General features: G+C 36.3%; 1 long non-coding RNA gene across 3 annotated transcripts in view; it reads left to right on the top strand.

Annotated features, from left to right (window-relative positions):
- Positions 1–23,095, top strand: part of LOC107077735 (uncharacterized) — a 64,275-nt gene that overhangs the window by 21,940 nt on the left and 19,240 nt on the right. The window contains exons 4-5 of one of the 3 annotated variants that reach the window (XR_011190192.1): positions 5,631–5,683; positions 6,954–7,112. This is a non-coding gene — a long non-coding RNA (uncharacterized lncRNA). Of the gene's footprint in view, positions 1–51; positions 159–5,630; positions 5,684–6,953; positions 7,113–23,095 lie in introns of those variants that run through there. The other 2 variants (XR_011190191.1, XR_011190193.1) reach the window with 2 other exon arrangements.

Raw genomic sequence — 23,095 nt, 5'->3', positions numbered from 1 at the left:
CATTATATGTCAATTTAAGCCTTTTCTGATTAAATCGTTATGTTCTTACAGAAAAGCTGCCAGGCTGGCTTCTTGCTTGAAAGCACCATGTAATTTGATGACTTTTTGATGGTGATGAATTGTGAATCAGAGGAACACAAATTCCAGCCCAGAGTGTTGATCAGGTAAAGAATTTCAGGGTTGTGTAGCAGAACATGGACATTAGGAATCTCCCGACATGCTTCTTCTAAAAACGTCTTTCACATGATCTCAATAAGTTTCTTTTTCTCAAGTCCAAATTTAATTAGTTTAAATAAATGAAGATATGGGCTACTGTTTTTAGTATAATGTTATGGTTAATTTATTATTTAGCTACATGCTCAAAATCAGCTTTAAGAATATAGTACTTTAGTATTTAATACTTTTTGCCGATGTCTTATTATGTTTCTTGTTTTCCCATTAGCCATCTCCCTCCTAAAGCGAATCTGTGTGAAGAATATTCTATTTGTTCTTTCTTGTGTCCCTAAGCCGGTTCAACACAGGTATCCCTATCGCCATCTCTGCCACCCGACCCAGAGCTAATCTGAGGAGGCCCCAGCTAAAGACTCTTTCTGTTTTCTCCTCCACACTTATTACTGACAGATCAAATCCAGTCTGTTGTAATCCTGATCGGTTTCGTGAAGCCATGAAGCCTTGTGAAGCTTTTTGTTTGATGGATCAAAGCAACTCTGTCCACGAGGCTGTAAGGAACGAGGAACTCCTTCAAGTGTCATTTTATGTCATTAACAATTTTCAGAAGGTATTACAGATAGGGCGGAGTGATTAGAATTGAGAGGAGGGGATCTTTTCCCCTTCCAGGAATATCCCATGAGACTTTGTTAGTGTGTGAAGTTTCATCTGATTAATGGGGGCAGAAGATGACTTTCTGTTCTATGGTAAATTGCTTTAGCTAAATCAAGTGTGCAGTACTTTTTATAACCTAGCATAATAAGCAGGAGATGCGGAGCTACAAAGCAAATCCATACCACGCTTGTGAAAATTATAAAGTTCATTGAAAATGGAAATCCCCATCAAATTAAATATACCAAACTAAAAATAAACCGTAAAGAATGCAGTATTTCACCACCCATTGGAGCATATATTTGTCTTGTTCATTTGTATATTTTTGGGTACCCGTTTGAAATTGAATATTATTTTTTTTCTTTCAGGTGAAAAGCACAAATTGATCATGCATTTCAAAACTCTTTCCATAATTTAAAAATGCACAAGTGTCCTAGAACAACTGTTTTGAAATTATACTAATTACCACTTGGTAAACACTGTCTCTCGGTCATGCAAATTCTTAAACTGTTTCAGTGAAATGAAAGGCAAGAACTAGTAATTAAATCATGCTTCGGGGGTACTGCAATTATTTTATCATTATAACATCAGCACTATTTTTAATTAAATAAAAAAGTTTTCTAATTAAGAGTCACAAACAAAAATCCCAAGCATTGTGTTGTGTGAAAAAAGCTTATCTTATGCTGACAGGTTTCTCTGAACTTAATTCCTCCAGAGGACATAAATACAAGTTCAAGCAGCTGTTCCTGAGTTTGAATTGTTAAATTGCTTCACTTTCAATCATAGATTTTTCATAGATGACTTCAGTCAGTTTATCAGATATTCATCATCATATTTCTCTGTTTCTCTTAAAAAATCTAGATCACACCTCTTCAAAATAACCTATTGAAATTAACACTCAAGGAAAACAAAATAAAATTGCGTGTAGTGGAGCACAAATTATTCAGATTTATATCTAAGTCATTCCATGCAGAATTATCCCATTAGCAAGACTTCAATCAGACAGGTATTACTGTTTATTTCTGTAAATACTGCACCCTTACTGTAAATGCCTCCACAGTTTAAATAAACCTCACTGTATACTTACACTACACATTGGCCTGATTTGCTGATCAATAGAAAATGTGTGCATTGTGAGAACAAGCTACCAAATGCTGGCTTGTTCATTTTTTTCCCTGTTCTATATGCATGCTGATCACAGGCAAAGGATTCAAAATGGTCTCACTGCTCAACTTCCAGCAGCAGAAGCAATTTGGGATGCAACACCTCGTGATGCTTATCTGTGGATTGGCTCGGAATTATTCACTGTTCTCACTTAGTGTCAGGTGTTGCAAGTGAATAGAGGAGCAGTGAGGTGCATCTAACACTTCTGTCTGTACCGCATGATTCAAGAAATCTGATGCCTTTAAAAGGGTCTTTTTTAGCTTGGATTCATGGGAAGGAACCTTAAGTTTCAAATAGACGTGTCCTGTCTGTTTACATACTTGGGTAGGCCTGTTATTTTTATCAGTTCATTTGCCTAGCGGATTTACCTCTGGTGACCTGTAGAATTGCAATAGATACAGTCCAATTCACTGTGAACGCAATTCACAATTCTACAGTGGTAATCAGGAAAATATCCGGATTAGCAGAATGAACCTTGTATGAACTATTCGGTTTTACACCACTCAAATGAAACGATTGCGGTACATTTTTGTGTATTGCTGTGGACGATCGCATTAAATCTAAGCGATACTGCAGAAGTGTTTACAACAAAAAAATATTTTTTTATATGCCTTACAGGGTACTAAGGTTTCCAAGTAAGAAGCCATTTTTTTCCATTTTGCATGTTGTTTAGTGGAAAGCTGTGGTGTGATTTATCCCAGTATTAATACTTACAGTACCTGTATCTCTTCCTTGCTCCAGGAGGATGTGTTAATGAGAGGGCCTGGCTTTTCTTCACTCTGGCCCAGAATTTCAAACCAATTTCCTGGTATGGTGACAGGGGATATTGTGCTGTAGGACTCACAATCCTTGAGATGTTAAACTGAAGTCCCGACTTTGGTCATTAAAGGTTACAAGTGCTGTCTAAATCTGAATAAGCATTCTTACTTTCACTCCTGATCTGCTGTGTGGTGGGGCCACTGTGCTTCAGGAGTGGATAAAGTAGGCTCCCCCCTACAGTATATCTTAAGTTCTCTGGTGGACCATATAGGATGAACAGCACTATATAAAATGAATCATTATTAATTGATAATAGTTATAATTATTATTATATTAATTATATTATTATTTTATAAAATTGTTTTTTATTCATGGCCATTTATTATTGTTATTAACCAATTCCATTATTAAAAATGTTTTCTTCATATTCATACTATGTCTTAATAACGTCTGTAATTCATATTTTGGTCTAGTTATTCATTACCTTAATCCTCCTTTAACAAGATAAAAAAATCCATTCAACTCAACAGTTTGGGGATTGATAGTCTTAACTAATATACCTATTTTGACTAGAGTTAGCTGATTAAACTCATTTTAACTTCCTGTCTGTTAACCCTCTGTTTAACAGATTAGTAAGTGGAAAGGGGTGTCCTTTATTGTAGAATTATGTATGTTTAATCACAATTTTTTTTTCTGGCTATAAACACACTATCATATGGTTAAAATGTATATGCTTCTTAGATGTTTTGTATGTACATGTATCATAAATATACTGTATAAAATCCGATAAAGCATATGAGACACAAACAGGACCCACCATGAGCTTACCTCTATTAGATTGGGCACCATCTTAATCCCTGAGTTTTAAACCTATGTAATATTTACTTTATCTTGTTTTGAGATTTGAGCATTTCATGATTATTATGGGGGAAAGTCCGGTCTGCTTTAGCAGATTTTGTCTGTTAAATCCGAAGTCCCTGAAAGCAAAGTCCATTCAACTGAGAAGTTACTGTCCAGTTTATTCAGCCCAGTTTCAGCTTTGAGTACTTGAAGGGAGTGTAAAGATCAGAAACAGGAGTCCCATACCAGTACTTAAGGTCCAAATGCTGGGGTCTTTTAAGAAAAGGTTTGTGCAAAATGTTGTGCTCACTTAGCTGCTAAACTACCAAACAAACATGATGGCTCCTCTTCTTTGAAACCTCTCTCAAAGAACTTGTGTGATCTGTGCCTCTTTATGTTATTGGTTTTGGCAGCATGACCAGTTAACGGAATTGGCAGATTTTAATGTTAAAGTAAGTGGCTTATTAGTCGTAATTTTGCATATGTTGTTGCTATAATTTGTGTTATAGCCAAAAAAAAAAATTGAGATAAGTGCCCTTCTTACATTACAAATAAATGCGTCGGCAACAGGTGGATATCCTGGATATATATCCTATATTGTTAAGTGATGCTTCCTGTTATTTCTTTGTAACAATGCTAAGAAATGTCATTTTTGGGGTCTTCTTCCCAAAGGATCCCAAAGTGTTTTACATGCAGGACAGGACCTCCTTCATCTACCACTGAGATGCAGCTTTTAGCAGGGTGACTTGTGGTAGCACCCCATGCAGGTCAGGTGGAGAAATGAGAAATTACCTCACCGATTAAGTCAAGGAGGAAATTAATGGACACCTGATTGTGAAAACAGAGAATGGAATTTACCCAGGACACCAGTTTAATCTGTCTCGTATCTTGAAAAGAACTTTGACTGACTATATTGTCAGGGCCTTGGTTAGTTTCATTTTTAATGTCTCTCATCATATATCATATCTCATCATCTTTGAAAGAACATGCACTTGTGAAAACAGTATCTGTCCTTCCCACACCCATTCCATTCTGTTTTACAGTAAGAATGGATTCAGTAGTTTGATTAGATCTTAATGAATGCAATCGAGGAATGAAATATGTAAAGTATAATTGGAATAACTTGCCTAGCTGAGGGAATGGCAGCCAAGCTGTGAGGATAAGGGTGTCCAAAACCCCCTCCTCACTACAGGGAGGAGTGAGCTAGGGTATGGCTGCAAGGGTGTAGATGGGGTGGAAGGTGGGTGTGTGAGAGAAGGGAAATCCTGGGTTCGAGACTTGTATATGTAGCTGAGTGGAATCTAACCTTCCTCCTGAATGTCTGCTATCAACTCCATTAAGTATGTTATACACACCACATATGATACATATGTCAGGTATCGTATATGAACATTACATAAATGTATGCACAACTATTTTAGTGGCTTCATAGATCTTTCAAAAAATCTATATCATTTCACCTTTGAATAAAACAGGGGAGGGATATAAAACAGGGGTGGAAAAAGGCATTGCCTGCACTTTGAGTTATTACACGTGCATCATAACCTGTTCACCGGCAATCTGGTGGAAATTCTTTGGATGTTGCTGAACAAAGAGCGCTGATGTTGGCATGCAGAGAAAAAAATGATATGGTTAAAACCTATACTCGATTTCAGGGTCATTAATTGCACCTCCTAATGGGCATTTCACTTTATATGACTATTTTCTGATGTGAAAGCCTCTTCATCTAAATTAGAAACCACATTGGGTCAGACCAGAGTGTTAGTCATAGCCCCATGGTATGTTTGGAACAATACGTTCTGTAGTGTAAAAAAAAAAAATTTAAATCACAGCCGCAGACTAGAATGGCCTTAGAGAACACTATGCCTCTGTAAGCAGTTAGTGGCCTTTCTTTTTTGAAAGATACTACCTACATTGTTTGATATGCATGTTGAGAGAATGACAAATGCCATACAGTGACCCAATGTACTATTTCTCATTTTGTTCTTTATTATGTTAGTCTAATGGCTTTCCAGTTTTAAAAGTTAATTTCATTTGACTTTATGCAGCACCCAGGCTCCAGAAATGTGCCACTGCGAGTCACTGCTGACAGAAATAAATGGTAAGTCATTTTTTTTTATCACCATTACACACAGGATTTGGACCGTCTTACTATGTGTTTTTTAAAAGCTTGAATTATAAAATCTAATATGTGAATTGTCGGGTAGAAACCTTCAAACATCATTTAACAGACATAGTGACTAAATTAATGCTTGAAATTATTGCTACTTTCTTGTGAAAAGGGAGTGGTTCTGCCATAGGATTCATGAATTCAATCTGGAAACACTGTGGAAGTCTTAGCATTGTAAATCTTCATGCTTAAAAAAAATAAGCAGTGTACCGTTTATTTTTTGTATTAATGTAAAAAGACAGGCTGTGGTGTGACTCACTATGACTAACAGCCTGATAGCAAAGGCCTTGGGGGTCAAGTTACATTAATACATTTGTGCTGGGAAAATAGTATTCCTGAAAGATACAATTAAAACTTAGGGAATGAAGACTTTAGTTTGTATCTTCTGATGCTGGTTTGCATGATCTGCTGTTTTAAATCTTCACGTGACAACTGAATTAAAACAATTAGGCATGTCCCCTTTGATGTATAACATGGGAACCTGGTAACATCATCATCGTTTTCAGTAGAACATTTACATAGTGCTGTTCATCTCAGAGGCTCATTCCAAGTATTCTTCTGTTTTGTATTCCTTTAAATAACTTGAAAAAGCCTTATGTAAAACAAAGAGAGGCCGGGGTTAATCAAAAATCATGCATATTATATGTCTGGTAATTTACGGAGGGTTTCAGTTTACCTTTGGGGTAGTTGACAGAAAGCTGCCGCCCCCTGAGAATATACAGGAATTTGTGATTGGTCATGTGTTGAAGTTTGCATTTAATTTGGGTCTGAGACAAGACAGGAATGCTCAGGTGTCCACGTCAGTGCTGCACACAACATCACATGAAATCACTTGTGTTTACATTCTCATCGAGCCAGAGCGCAGGGCTGCGACTGGCCAGCACTGTCGGAATGGAGCCCCAGGAGGGTGGCCCTCTCGGGGCAGAAGAGCTGTCCACGGGCTAAGCAGTGGGAGATGTCTGGGGCACACTGCCACCTGCTCCATCTCTGGGCCTGGTCCGGGGTAACACTGCCTCATGTGGCCCGCTCGCGCGGGCACCCAAGTGAGCTTCACCATGGAGCGGCCGGGTCAGGCCCCTAATTGCTCGGCTTACCAAGGATGCGTCATGGCTCATTAGCAGTGCAGCTGTAAATTGTATTCAATCTGGATGTGACCTTCAGTAAACACAGGAGAGGATATTCATATAATTTTTGCTGGCAGGGCCTGCCAGGATCCTGTGCCAAATGCGAAGAGGGAGCAAACAAGAAGGTTTTGACTGAGGTCTGCTGGCTTTCTGGTGGAATCCCAGAGTTCATCGGGTTATCAAAACACACACCCTCTCGAGGCTTTAATAAAGTCCCCCTAACAGGCAGTACTGTTTTGTTGGAAAACTAGGTAAGCCTCCCAGTACAGTACTTTATTGATTTCTGTTTTCATTCTTTCGAATCCTAAGTCAACTTGGAGTGAATACTGAGAAGGTATGATAGCTTGCATATGGCATCTAACTGGAGCTTGTAGGAGAAGAAGGCAGGCAGAAGTGATGCCCAGTTCAACATTCAAAATATTAGTTTACATATTCAGAAACTATTGTATTAGCAGTACAATTAGCAAGGCACCTCAAGTTACTCTGATCAATGTCAGTGAAACATTCTTTGCAAGTCATATCTTCTGCAAGGTAAGATTAAAAGATTATTTTTCTTTCATAAACTGTAAAGCCATTCGAAATGGATTATGAATGGTTACTTTATTGTTTCCTCGTAATCACGTCATTATCTTGCTGTATCTCTCCATAACGCTTATTGGAGATTTTGTAAAGCGTTTTTTTTTTTGCAAGGCAAATCCCTAAACCTCTATTCTGCAACTACAGTGAAAGTAGAAAACCTGTTTGACTCACTCACAGAAACGTGATTGTCTGTATAGCTGGATGCCTTCTCTTCCCCATGTAATGTGGCAGTGAATGTCTTGCACCTGAAGATTCGCTCCAAATTGTTTGATTTCTGGATATACAGTAGACTTGGAAAATAGCCAAACCCTGTACCTGTTTATCTAAAGAAAGGATTAGTGCCCATCAATCTGACATTTAGTAGAGAATGCCAGCTCTTGGAGTGCTAGCTGTTTTAACACCTGCATCGAATTGGTTAAGATCATTTTAAGGCTCTGTCAGTTCAACCTTTTGTTGTCTGATCAACTGCAGAAGCTCTGTAACCCCCATCCCCTATTAGAGTAGACTGAGGGAAGTTCTACCACAAATGAAATCTGTAAAGTGTTTACAAAATGACTAAGCTCAGCAACAGTGCCTATGACTAAGACACCTGGGGCTGCTATACCATGGCAAGTACTGTATGCTGAATGATATTTAAAAAAAAGAAATGTGATTGCTTCCAGTGGTCGTTTTTTTTTTAACACCTCTCATTATATTTAGCATTGGAAATTAAATTGCTTAGTTTCTCTGTTGATATCTTTAAACTGTGAGACTAAAAATTCACATTTTCCTTCAGAAAGATTTGATAATTAAATTGGTTAACTTTGCTGTAATATGGCAGCTATAGAATTTGAGTTTAAGAGCTACAGTATTTCCAGTAGATATTCTGAAAGATTTAAATGTGACCACAAACTAGTTGGACAATGTGACTCTAACTACAGTATGGAGACTATATGAGACCTTCTGTTGTAAAAACCTTCTATAACTATATTTTGTGTGTGTTCTGTTAATGATTGTTATTTAGGAATGTTCAAAGATCTATCAGTGTAGTTTTTTTATATTTTATATTAATTAATCAAAGTCATTTGTATTAACATTACATTGCAAGACTTATAAAAACAATAAAAATATATAAGTAATCCTTGCCAAGCTCATAAGAAGAATCTGTTTATCCTAGCTGATAACCTTACACCCTGACAGAATACACACATCAATCCCAGCTCTAGACATAACACACTGCAATTCACCGTGCTCAGTTTAATTAGCATGGATAGGGTTTCCAAACTGCAAATTACAAGGAATTCAATAATGCAATCTCCTTTTCCTACTCAAATGTAACAGCATGGTATTACCCTTAAACTGTGCTTGTTTTTAAGCTGATTTAACAACAGATGACTGAAGTAACACCTAATGTCAAAAGACCATTGTTTTTGTATTTTTCCCCCAAAGTTGAAAGAGAATTTTGGAAGGTGAGGTCCACAAAGTAATTTATAAATAACAAAACCCAAGGCTGGTTATTTTAAAGAAGGGAAAGTAAAGCTTAATGTTAATCAAAAACTTTTTCAGGATTTTTTTTTTCATTAATTGCAATGAACCTTTGGCGAAGCTGACTTTATAAAGTTACATTTTAATAATATCGCAGAAACCCTGGTCATTTGAAATGACACTGGTAATTACTCTGGTCTAATTACACAGCACAGCATGCATTTCACTGTTGGGCGAGTGTGAAAAGCCCACTGACCCGTCTACACACTGTTGATAGATGGCAAAAATACGTCTTTGAGTGAATAGCAGTTTATTTGACTTCAGAAGAGTTTGAAATTTAGTTGGAAATATGAGGAATTTAAAAACTCCCATTTAAACCATGGATTATTTTTCTTATTTTAGGAAGGGCTTGTCCATTCTTTTGAAAATTATAAAGACCTAATGAATACTCTTATTGCTCACCATATAACAATCCTATACTTTTGTTTTTCGTGATTGCATTTATTAGTTCCAGAGGGTATGCACAAGCGGAACTCATTGAGCCAATCTGCAGTCATGAAATCAACAGAGAGGAATGACTTTATATTCTTTTAAATTCATCTTTTTTATTCTGTATTGACTGCCAAAGCTGCCACCAATATAGACAGAAAGTGTGATCAGAAATACAGTATAGTTAAAATAGCAAATGAATATTAAAGCTGGCTGCCTAAATTCCCAAGGTTTGATTGTGGTTTTGATTTGTAGAATATCTTTTTGTGGTTTTCTTTCTCCAGGTAATGGGTAGAAAAAAATCGAGTGCAGGGAAAAAATGTGAAAAAGAATCTTTCTTTGCTTTCTCCATTTGGAGCCCATCCATCATCACAACCCAATTAAATGGAGACCGTCTATCCGCAATTAAAACAATCTGTTTACATGTGTTTGCTCTGTGTTTACTTTTGAAGATGTTGAAGACCTAAATATAACAGTAACATAGGTGTCCTGGGATATGCCAGGAGGTCAAAGAATTTAACCTAAGAAATAAGGTCAGGTCTTTTCCCTTGGAACATGAGATGTACTTTCCTTTACAAAGTAAAAGGCAGCTTTATAATGTTATTCATACCTCACGCAGCATAGTAACAACTTGTCTATTCACCCTAAAAGGAGTATATTCCCCTTTTCGTAATGTATTAGATTTGTCCCTGGAGATTAGTCTGTAGGCAGTTTTAAAGGATGAAACAGGATTAGATAAGGTTTCTTACTGAGAAAGTGGGCCTGAGTACATACTGCTGAAAACTACTTGGGTTACAGGCAATGAAACCATTCTTTGTTTCTACATTTTAAACTGCAGACTAACTTACTAAATTATCTGTGAACAAAGTGTCTCTTAACATGTTTTTTAAGTATTTAAGAGGCACTGATCATGCTTTCAATTCCTTTTGACATGTAGGATTATGTAAAAAAATAACTTGATTTCCAACAGAAAACAAAAAATCCATGTTTTTTACAGGAAATCTTGAAAAAACAACTATAAAAATAATTCTCATTGCCACCCCACAGCCTTTTGCAGTATGCAATGTTTTGCTAATGTACAGGAAGTAAGCTGTCAAAATGAACAGCAATTAATATACATTATGAACTCATTCTTCAGATTCCTTCATCGGGAAATTAATTCTTAATTATGTCTGCACTGTTACATTCAGTGCCTTTTAACAAATGAGTTGGGAATTCATGTCTTTATTTTATTAAATATAACTTTTCTGTAGTTAAAAGTTAATATGCAAATGCTGTAAAGTGATTAGAATTGGCAGTCTTTGGAGAGCAGCCAGTAATAATAGTGATTTTCAAGTTCTGCAGTCCTTTTTTGAAATTGTATTTGGGCTTACACATTGTTGTGATCATTGAAGTACATCACAGGTCCATCTGCTTGGCAGAAAAGTAAATCCTAAACCATCTGTGCTGCAACACATGCCAAGGAAGTGATATTGATAGGTACAGTTTGAAACAGATCACCCCCCTTTGGGTGGTAAGTTACACTTACTAAGATTCCAAATGAAAAAAAGGCACCATTAGTTAAGGAATAAACAATGGAACGTGTGAATTGATGAACTCTGATAGATATGAGAACTTGGGACGTGTTCAGTGCTGATTAAATATTTTCCCATTGAACTGGAAATCAAGAGTTTGACTCAGTTTGACTAAATTGTGTTTCCAAAAATTGTCAGTAGCCAATTTTTTTTATTTTATTTTGATTTCAGTGGTAGTTTCAATGCTTTGGAGATGTCCCTTAAACATCACTTCCAACATTTAAAGTGATTTTAGCTACAGCGTTACGTTATAAAGGTCAATACAGAGGATGGCATTCAAAAACTTTACAGCTAAAAGAGAATGCGTGCTATATATTACATTACAATGTCAACTTGTAACTTTGTGCTATAGGAGATTTTTTGAAGACTTAATGTTGTTTGCTCAGATATTATTTGGATTAAGAAAGCATAGTATGAAATGGCGAATAGGGCTTAGATTTTTTAAATTGCAGATCAGTTGATTTTCAATTGGCCTACTAAAGTTAAAATCAATGTCGTCAAAACATATAGAATATATGTCCGTACAGCTATTTGGATTTTTATATTACTGAATAAATATTAGTCTATTAGTGAAATAAATGAACTCATTTCTCCTTCACTGAGTCAGAATAGTTTACATTTCTGACTGTCAGACTATCTCTAGTACTGCTGAACTCGACAGGCCTATCATTGGTTTCCTTGAAGGGAAGGCTAAAAAGATACTAGGGCTTAACTAATGAGCTCTGAACACAGAATTCATTAAGGTGTCCAGTGTGACGTGGTTTTCTTAAGCTGTACAGAGTCGTTCATATGTTATAGTGAAAACACATGTACCATACCTGGAAGACTATAAAATGGTGTAAAACTTGATTATCTCTCCTTGTATCAGGTCCTAAGTAGGTACCAAAACTATGGAGCATAGTCAGATAAGATAGTGTTTCATATAAGCATGTAGAGGACCCTTCCTAAGAATAACTCTTAGATTAATTACATCGTAATCTTTAGCTGTTTGTCTTTTCCAGAAAAGAAAAGCAAGTACGAAACATTCTGACTTGTTGGAAAGAGACATTTTGCACATGATGGTAAAATAAGGCACTCAGTGTCCAACGAGGTTCCTCATGCAATGAGTTAATAAATTATTTTAGCATTTATTTAGCTAAGGATATTTGAGATGGTGTAAATGTTGGACAGCCTGGAATGTCTAGGGAAGAATAGACCAGCTGCTCTTCAGGGACTTGGATTGAGGTTTATTTTTTTTTTCAGCGTTCCAAGATTAAGCTTTGCCGTTTCAAATTTTCCCCTGCTGACTGGTCATGTTGTAAAACTGATGCTTTGCGTAACCTCCCAGTAACTTTTCATCACGTGCAGTTTAAAAATGTCGCAAGAACCTGGCGTGTTTGTCAGACTGGTCCTAATTTCTCCCCCCCTCCCAGAAACTGTGGTAAATATGTGAACAGAGTGTAAACAGTGAGTTTTTGTCTGTTCTGTCTGCTTTGCAGCAAATTGATGGGGAAATTCTGTTCAGCATGATTATTGTCAAAAATGACCAATTTTATGACAGGGTTTTCTTTCTGTAATGGTACAAGGCACCACCCAAGCTTGGGTACCAAAGACATCAACTAAAAGTGTTAAAATCCCTGAAGCGTCTGGCCCCTTCTAGGGGCTTGAAGCCATTCAGCTCAGACACACTGCCAGAGTCTCTCGGCCCTGGCAAGTTGTCTCCTTGTTCTCCTGTGACATCTGTTTGAGGTTGATATCCCATTCAAGACGGGTGGTGGTGGGGAGGGGCATATCAGTCCAGATTTTCCAGAGAGCTTGCAGCACGTTGGAAGGTGATCGAAATTCAAATAGAAACGGGCACGTTTAAAGCTCCATTGCCGGTCCAGAAATGTTTCATTCTTGAAATGTTAAACTTCTTTCATCTGTGTTGGTACTGACTGGCAAGCCATTGAACACATCTAGGAAACAGGCAAGGCATCCCGTTTGCTAAAACAGGAAGTGACAAATCCCAGAAATGCCCGTTCCTATATTGACAGGAAAAATGTTCTATATAAATATTTGTAATCTGGATTAGTGAAGAGAAACCAAATGGAGGTTTAAGTACATGTAAAACCCTACACATTTACAATAATGCAAGCGATAAATTCCTTTTGATTCCAGTGCGGATCATTTTGTGTCATTGGAAATGTTTGTAATGCAATAACTTATGACAAGTGTCAATATAGCGATCAAGGTTATTTCCAAAGGAATTTTGTGTGAAAGGAATGCAAAGAAACAAGAAGGAAGAGAAGATTGTTTAATAACATCTTTGATTTTTAAAATTGTGTTTGATGATAGCAGACGTTTAAATGCTGCCTTTTATTGTACCATTGTTTTTGTGTGCAAATTTGGTCTCCTGCTTTTGTATGTCTAGTTCGCTTGCAAATTAAGTTTTCTGCAGTGAAATCCATCAAATGTATTAATTTAAGAGTTAAGAGTAGTCAACACGCCTGCAGCCAGTTGTTTGACATTTCAATAAAATATTTTACATTTCATTTTGATTTTTGTAGTCATTACCACATGATATATCAAATTGCTGCTGTGTATGTTATGAATCCAGCTGAGGTGAGAAAATGCTTCATATCTTTTATTTAATCTGTATCTTTTGTGGTATTTTTTTATGTGTTCAAGGGTTTACTCTAAATATTGGAATTAATATTAATCATACTTGAGTTAGATTTTTTTAAAGATATAAAAATTTAATTGAGAAAATTAATTTTAAAACACATTAAGATAGACTATAGTATGTGACTGCATTCTCAAAAAATGTTTGCAACTTAAATTATTTTAGAGATAATTGAAAGATATTAAAATCTACGTTCTCAGTTGAACCTTACTTACTAACACTCAGTTGAACCTTACTAACATTCTTTTTTATATTAAAATGTACTTGTTTCTATATTAGCGGTTGTCCCAAAGCAGGTTATTTGAAGTGTTTACATTAAAGTATATCAGTTGACTGTTCTGTAATAAATATATATTGTATATGTACATTTATAATAACAATGTATTTCACTGATATTTTATTAAAATGAAGCAGGCACAAAAATCTAAAATAATTTTAAAATGTTCCTTGTTCTCTAAAAATGTTTTAAAAATGTTCTCCTATTTTAAAAAAGATTTTTACTCAATGGTATGGTGGTACAAAAAAGTTAATTATTCTGAATTCTAAAATCAGCTTATTCTGAACACAGTTGCTTAAACATCAAGTAGAAATAATATAACATGCCTTCTGGTATACAAAGATGCAAAACATGCAGTTTTCTCATTTCGATCAGAGTAATTTGTTTTAAACCTAGGAAGTGTTTCAAATGTGCATTCTTGTGTGATTTAACATTGTGATTTTTTTTTCTCACACTTTGATACATTTACAGTTGTAGTGGAAACAGTATATTTTTATAAACTCTCCTACCGTGGTGTCACACAGTAGTAGAACAGCTGAAAAAAGAAAAATCTCTTTATTCTACATCACTAAACAACAGTAATGCCATCGTACAGGTTTTTCAGATTAGCGGAAATTGAAAGATTGAAAATCTATATCACACTTTTTTTTAGAAAGTTTTAAAAAAGTTCCCTTATCTTTTTGCAGGTATGTCTGTGTTGGGTAATATTCCTTTATTTTACCACAACTGCTTAAGTTGATGAAGTGTTCAGTGCACAGTGATCTTGCTGTGCAGCTGAGAGTGTGAAAACACTCTCTGCCTTGCTATCTTGCTGAGAGCTGTAAGGGAAAAAGAAAACATATAAGACATTCTGTGTGACACACACCTAAAAGTGGTGAATGAAAAAACACAACATTCACAGGTTCCATTTAGTAGAGCTACTAATAAACAGCAGGGCATTAGCAGTGTAGTAATTACATGTACACACTAGTGCATACAGTGTCTACTATTCACGTTTCACTTCATGGAGTTCTCTTGCTGGGTCTTACAGTCCCTGAGTCCTAGTGAACTGTGTCCTCATAATCTTGTTGCACGAAATCTTTGAGATTTCATACGCCAGGAATTAAAACTCAGTGATTAGAATGTGTCGGACTGAGTGCGTACTGTGTGTATATTCGTGGAAGTGACAATTTCGTGTACCAGAGTGCCTTTTTCGTTCAAAATCATCTTTTTCTAACAATCCTTTTTTTTTTTTGAGGGATAAAGACTTTTCATTCAAGCCAGCACAGGGTTAAAAAATCTCCCAGGCCATCACTTCCAACAATAATAAAATCACTATGGCAACACAAAGCCCATATTCATAGTAGCAAATGTGTACACTTTTAGCTGGGCTAGCTGGCTTTTTAGTGCTTGAACCTAATTCAGATACTGCTGCTGCAGGAGCAAGACAAGCTGAATCTACTGAAATATATAGAATTCCACTTACTATAACAGTATGAAACTTCTCCTTTGACAAATCAAACTAATAATGACAATGGAATCCAATTAAAAAAAGAAACTGCTAATTAGCTAATTATTCTCTAGATAGAATGATTAAGGCACTAAGTGATAATTGTTGATTATTTGAGAAATAACTAACAGTTACTTTAGATTTAATTGACTCCTGTACAATTATTAGAAGCATAAGAACATACACCATTACTAGTGTTTGTTTTTTTTTTTAAATGTAAAATTAAAAATATTGAGTCATAAGTACTATGTGTGAAATACAGTGATTAGCTTGAAGTTTAAAATCAGGCTTAAATTTGAGCTTCATTCTGAGTGTAGAATGTTAGGAAGAAAACACTCCTTTAAAGAGTTAAAATGCTCATTAATGTAGCAAAATTTGCAAAGTTGATATATTTTACCCTTTCAGTAATGTGCATTCACACTTAAGTTTTTCATTATTTTGAATGCTAATGTTTCTTGTCTTTGGAGACTGAATATTGAGTGTGTTTTCTCTTTTTTTGTTGAAAATGGAATATGATTAATTTTATTTGGAGCACAGACAAGCAGACAACAATTCAGGGCATTTTATTAGAAGTTTAATTCCAAAAAAGGCAATTTTAGAGAAATGGATTACCCCGAATAAAAATAAAATTATTTGTTACACAGTAAGTTTTTAGAAAGTTTAATGTTTTAATGATTACATATTAGATTATTTTAAAGACTGAGTTGGTAAATGTTTCTCACTGATTCTAATGCTTATTATAGCATTAGAATGCTATATTATATTATATTATATTGTTAGATGTAATTTATATTTCAATATAACTTTTTAAATGTAACTGAAAACATTTTTCTCTATGACCAATGGCTTTAAAAGATGTACATGTAGGGTACTGCTTGTTAGAATTCAACTATTTTGTATATTTGTCATATTCTTTAACTGTTGAAATTTCATTTACGCTAAAGCATATTGCAGGATTATTTTAAAAAATAATACGTTGTACAGTTAGTTTATATTTTTTCCATGATTCAGATAATTTTGGTGCTGATTCTTTCAAAGGTATTTTACAACAAATCCTTAAATCTCATAAATTGTACCATTTAGGTTTGTGATAGGAAAACGTTAAAAATGAGAAATGACTGTAGTGGCATTTAAGGTTTTCTGTTGTGTAGTCATCTTGTCTATGTTTTTGCGTTGCGATTTCAGCTGAAGAGATAAACACAATCTTGTGTTACATATTTCATGACTAGGAAGTGTAGCAGGGAATGGTTTAAGCTAAAGTGCTAGAAGCTATTAAAGACAAAGTGCACTTTAAGTAAAGCTACGAATCTTTACATTGATGGTAGTTTACATGTGTTTCTGTGGTGTTGCCTTGAAGTGTTGGAAATAATGTTTGTTTGTTTTGAACTTAATGGCTTAGAGAAGATTAAGATTTTATTTGTTGTTAGTGCTGTAACTGACCACTGCACACAATAATGAAGACAAACAATCAAACATTTCCAAAAAGAAAGCCCTTTCTTTTACAGTACATAATGTAATGGGGTTTCAGTGCCACTCCTCTGCCTCTTGAATTATAATGTTCTCTAATCTGCAATTTAGGTGGGAATTGTCACTTGTGTTTCACTTAAGCTTAAACCTATAGCACTCATGTGAGTTGTGGATTTAAAGTAATGGAGTGTTGTTTCGCTTTGTAGCTTTAGGTGCCAGATCATGAGCAAACCCTTTTTTAAACCGTTTTGCCAATAAGCTTTTGCATTGCAGGTAATGGGTGTAGAAAGTAGCTTTTACAACATCTATTCTCCATATATACTTTATCTGAACTGCTGTCCCCAGACCAGACTCTTCAGCATTATTACTTCAGGATTTCAGCCTCGATGCTACCAAATGTGTTGTCCTGGATGTCTTGGCTTGATAAAGCTGTGCTTGCAAAAAAAATTTAAATACTGACTGTGGTATCTTTTAGAGCTTCACAGTACAATTCATAACCTAAAAATAAGAGTTAACCTCCATCACCCTGTTTTTGTAAGAGCTGCTCATACATATACTGTAGATATTCTAATTTCTGTATGGATTAACCAGGGTACTGTATTATTCTCAATGGCCTATATAGTCACATATGGATACAATATACTGTATGTATATACCCTATTGGGCACCCGTCTTTAGCCTTCCTCAGTCAACTAAGCCCGCATGTTTGCACTATGTAATTCCATGTTTTTGTTGAAGCATGTTGGTTTTAATAACTATTATAATTATTTGGATTCCATCCAGAACCATTGTCCTAGATGTACTGCATAAGTTAGAAAATTAAAAAAAATTATCCTGTATTGGTAAGCATGGAGATCCATTATGTAAAACATGAAATTATTTCCACTGCATTAAGCATTGCTATTTCTCTCCTTCTCTAATGAGAAGGAACTAAATATCATCGGCCTACTTAGAAAAATAGATTGTCTTGTGTTCTCTGCTGTGACTGGTACAATTTTATTGTAGAAGGTATGATGCACATGTCTAATTTTAGTGTCAAATTACTATTATATACAGCCACAGGATTTTTAACATTTGTTAGTTTTATTGCTTGTGTCAATATTCTAGATTTGACCATGCTTTAGGAGAAAAGCTTCTTAAAAGCTGAGTTGTTCATAGAAGGAACAAATTCACTGTAGGGTCGCATCTTGCAAGGGCTTTCAGCTGGGAAGGAGTTAATGTTTGGAATTGGGTTACACAGTGTTCAGGCTGGAGGGTTCATTTCTACATTTTTCTAAAGCTATCCTGTAAGAGGAATTTCACTTTCGATTATAATTTCCTTTCAAAGCAGACAGCTCCCGGCCCACCCCAATCAGGCAAATCCATTAAAACGAAAGACAAGTCAGTGTGTTTGACTATAGTCTCACACAGGCAACCCCTGCCAAACAGTTTTTTAAACTATTTCAGTGACTCTGTAGGTAAATATTGTTCGCAGAGATGTGGTTGATTAGCTGAAGATAGACTACTGGTGTTCAGCATGATTAAGCTTGGAAAGGGTTTTCTGGGCTTTGTGAATGATGATGGCCTAGGGCTTTTGAACTCTTGACTGATGTGGGCAATGTTGAATAACCATTGCCCTCTAGAGGTTCTCCTGTTCAGTGGACAGTCTAAATAGAACCAGGAGGGAGATAAAGAGCACCATTTTAGAGTAAATGTATAATACAGCATTTCCTAACCAAGTCAACAAAGATTTTAATATAATTTTATGGATGTTAGGTGCTATTTTGAAAAACAAGTCTTTGTCACAAGTGTGTTTGCACAATTTACTAAAAATGCATCTCAGCAGAGCAAATGTACTGTAATTAAACATATTTCTGTGCACTTTTCCTGACACTCAATTGTTGACCTATCAAAAAAACTATCCCTAAAGTTAAGTTCCCGAAACCATACAAGTGTTTTATATTGCACGTTGGGAGTAGTTTGAATGTGGACGCAGAAATGACGTTGCTAATGAAATGAAAGGACAATTTAAAATGAATGCAAAATAAATGATGGGAGTGACAGGCTCTCATGAAAAGATCTCAAACAGCCGTCATTTTCCAGCTCTGAAATTTGAAATAATTGATTGCCTCATAAATAAGTAATGTAGGGCAGAGTCTCTCCAAGCAAAATACATTTGAAAAGAAATCATTTGCTTTGCGAAGACAAAAAAAAAGTATAGAACGCTTACAGAGATTGTAGGTTAAAAATGAATAAGAAGTGTGTTTGTTAACTTCAAAACCATGTCAATGTTAGTGACTCAAAAGAAGGAATAAACCTACAGATGCAGAGAGAAAAGCGAGATGACAGGAACAGGAAGAGTGTGAGCAGCCTGCGTTTAATTAGTGCTGGGTCCTTTACAATAAAGTAAGAGGGATTTGCCTTGTTTTATGATCAAGATCCTGTTTTTCTAATTCTTGTCCTTTGTTTCTTTGGTGAGGACGGATCTGGCTCTTTGGATGCTAAATAGAGAGCTAATTCAATCGGGGCTTTCTCCTAGGGTCTGCTTGCAAACCAATGCCAGACTCACAGGCTCTTTGTGTACGGCCCTCTCTGCATGTGTCTGTGCTCCCCCGGCTGGTCAGATTTTTTTTGTCTTTGCCGGTTAATAAGCTTGGAGCCTAGCAGTCAGATGTGGTGGGAACACGGCTGGGATGGGGCTCCTCACTGAAGGTGTTTGTTGTTAAATAGAACAATTCAGCTGTCTCTTTAGAAAGCCTGACAAAAGCAAATACTCCCCGCTGAAAATTTTCTTAGCCTGTTGCACAAAAGATGAAGTTTGTTTAAGAAATGGCTGCTAAAGAAAGCGTCAACCCATTAAGGTAATTATATGGAACCTGTGTCGTATAAAAGCTTAATTGATGTTAATGTTTGTCTAATTGGTGATTCAGAGAGAGCAAAGGACTAAAGGTCTTCATAGCACTTTCAGTCATGGCTCTGAAAGGGGTCCTTCTGGTTTTCACTCTCTGCACAATGCCTGCCCGTCTTTCTCAGATTACGCCATGTTTTCAACCCCTTCCAGCATTCCGCACCACTACTTAAAGCACAAAATAAGGGTGAAGAGCCATTGTCTGGTGCAACCATTTTTCAAAGAGTGTTTCTGACAGGGATTGTTAAAGGAATCATGTTGAAGACAGGGGGGTGTGAGAGGTGAAAGCCACTGTCACCTACTCCTGTCACAGCCCCAATGAGCAGCAATAGCCTTCTAATTGCTGAATCTGTTTTTTTTTCATACCTCCATTCTTTTAAACAAATACTTAAACCAGCACCTCATGTTCCTGCGGAATCTCGGAGTTACCCATTGTGGTTGTCATTTTTTGATCAGGAACAAGATGGCTATGGAGAAAATAGAAAGCGAATTCACGTCTGGAGAGCAAGAGAAATGGGAAAAGCTTTGGAATCTATGCAAGTTTCTAGCCTCTGTTTGAGACCTTCTTAGAAAAAAACAGGTTTTTAATTCTTGCCCCCACCTGGGCTAATAAAATTCTTTATTATAGCATGTGGTATTGCCTATTAATTTAGTCCTGTATATATGAGTTTTCTGATTGATATGTACGTTGAGTTCTACTAAAGTTAAATGGGCTTCGTTATTGTTGCGATATCCACAGGAATTGCGAAGAGACCTATTTCGTTCAGAATTAAGTGTGCATTCTCGGTAGTGTGCAGTAAGGTTTACATTAGGCTCTCTACTTCTCTAATTAACGGAACTCAGTGGTGGCTGTACTATCAACAGAGAGGGTAGGCAGAAAAAAAGTAAACTGAACAGAACTGCCTACTTTTTATCTGTCAAGGGCTTTAAAAAAACACCTGTATTGCTGAAATACCCGACTCTTTGTCTGTTTCTAATATTGCTTTTCTGCCTAATTGCCATTACTGCCACGTACATTAAGCCCTTTTTCAGTGAGGTTAAAACAGGGCCAGCAATGAATGGCAAACTGATTGTACTGCTGTCAAACTCGAATGTGAAGCTTATTCTGGAGATAGAAGTGTGAGGGAAAGGACAGAGAATTGCACTTCATTAAAGCTCCACCAAGCTGATTGGAGTGGAGGAGGTAATTGAGATCTAAAGTGGAGTTCCCATCACACTGTCCCTTTTTTTAGCTTCACAACTGTACTGTCACTCAAACGGCACCAGGAAACATTTGCAAAATTTACGAGCTCTTTTTAAAGTAAATAACAATAAAAGCCTCAGGATTCACTATTCTGCCAGTTCTTCTCACAGACTGCACTTTTGGGCCCAATTCGTATGTCATTAAGGGATGGAAATTGCCAAGAAATAGCATTGACCCTGCAGATATGACCTTCCACCTCTGGGACCTAATTCTGGTCTGAACACAGGTTTGGCTCCGCTAAGGAAACACCTTTTCTTTGCACAAGAATGAATGGCTCTTTTTCCTCTGTGTGTCACCTCCCCCTGGTTCGCCGCTAGGTTCAGTCTATGAGCCATGTCAACTGCCTGTCACTGCCACAATGGACATGCAGCCTGAATTTTTCCCCCAAATCCGAGGGGAACTTCCTCCAACAAAAGAAAAAATGTTTTGCTGCACAGATTTGCTTCGAGAAATGCAGGTCATTAATGAATGCATCTCGCAGACAAATAGGTAGTTGTTAATTATCCAGGCAGTTTCTTGTTGAACATGTTAACATGGAACATAAGGCTTCCCTGTGTCACTGTTACCTGATCATCTTCTGGTGGTGAAATCGGAGGAAATCAGAAAAGATGTCACGACAAGGGGCAGGATTATGAATGTACTTCTCTCGCAGCGATATTTGGTCTCGACTGTGGTGCCTTTTCTTAATCTTAGATAACAAACAAGCCAGATGATGTTTTAGCAGTGTGTTTCCCTCCTAAATTGTCTCCATCAAAATGGCATCTCTCAAGGAGTAACATAATCTCAGCATTTTGTTGGAACAATTATCCTGTGGCCTCTGTGTACAAAGTTCGTATCATATTACTCATCAAAGTATTTTGTGGATGAATAAAGACCACAGGCCAAGCCCCTTGATCCCACTGATGACCTTTTAGGAATTTTGAGTAATTTTTGCCATTTAGGACATTGCAATCCTAAGGCATCGCACTTCGTGAATGGAAATTTGATTCGGTAGACGTAATCTGTTTAGTTCTGTTGTTGTTCATGGTAAGTGGACAAAATATTTGGATGATCCTAAACAAGCACAATAATTGAATATGTTATTTCACAGTAGCAGGTGTTTGAAATCTTGAGCTTGTCTTTACATAATGAAGCATTTTGTAAACAAAGGCAGGTTATTATGTTGCTTCAGCTTACTGGGGATATGCACAAATGAAACAACTAATTTTCTTGATAGCATACTGTAATCATGCTGTTATTCTATGGCGCACTGCAGAAAGCACTGTTGCTTATTAATTCACTCTTTCCCGACTGCTACAAGACTTGGATTTTCTTTTTACTTTCAGTGGTAAGCGGTTATTATTTATTATATTCCTTTTAAATGAATTATCCCCCGTGTTTAAAGAATTAAAGAATTATATTTGATTTTTTTAAGGTGACGTTTTCCACATTGTTTTCAGTCAATTCTGAAAGGCTTTAAAAAAAAAGTGAATTGAATTAACTGCTACTTGAAAGCCACAAAAGCTATTATCTGAACAAGTCACTCCCTCAGGGAAGTTTCTTTGCCTCTTGTTTGGTAGCTATAGTACAACTAGATTCCCTGTCTTAGGCTGAAGCCTGTCTGGTTTTAAAAATGTACCCTGAGTACCATAAACCTCTGTGCCTCAATCATGCATTCACAACAAATCTGTCATATTACAATCTATTCATTACTTCATATTGTGCCATTAAAATAAAATAAAAATAAGAATTTAAAAATGAAAAAAAATCTTTTGTTCAATGATATACTTTTCACTTCATGAATCTTCCAGCGTGATTTGCAATGACACATTGTACATTACTATCCCTATAATTACTCGGGATTAGTGATTAGAAAACTGAAAATCCATTGGCTCCTCAAATTGTCTCTTAATCCCCACATCCAACTAATTTGTTGAGATATATTTTGGATATATTTTGTTTTCCAGGAGCCTGATATTTGTTAGAAGACAAATGTTCTTTATGAGATACAGGTGCCCCACTGCTGTACTGTTGAACTGGGGAAGCTCACTCTGAAGAGCAAATGTTGAAGAAATGCCAGGGAGGAGGGCAAGAGAGAGATCATTCATATCAAGTATAGGATTTTTA

This window comes from Lepisosteus oculatus, chromosome 8 (genome assembly GCF_040954835.1).
Source record: "Lepisosteus oculatus isolate fLepOcu1 chromosome 8, fLepOcu1.hap2, whole genome shotgun sequence".
Taxonomy (NCBI): Eukaryota; Metazoa; Chordata; class Actinopteri; order Semionotiformes; family Lepisosteidae; genus Lepisosteus; species Lepisosteus oculatus.
This window is presented reverse-complemented; position numbering and strand designations above follow the sequence as displayed.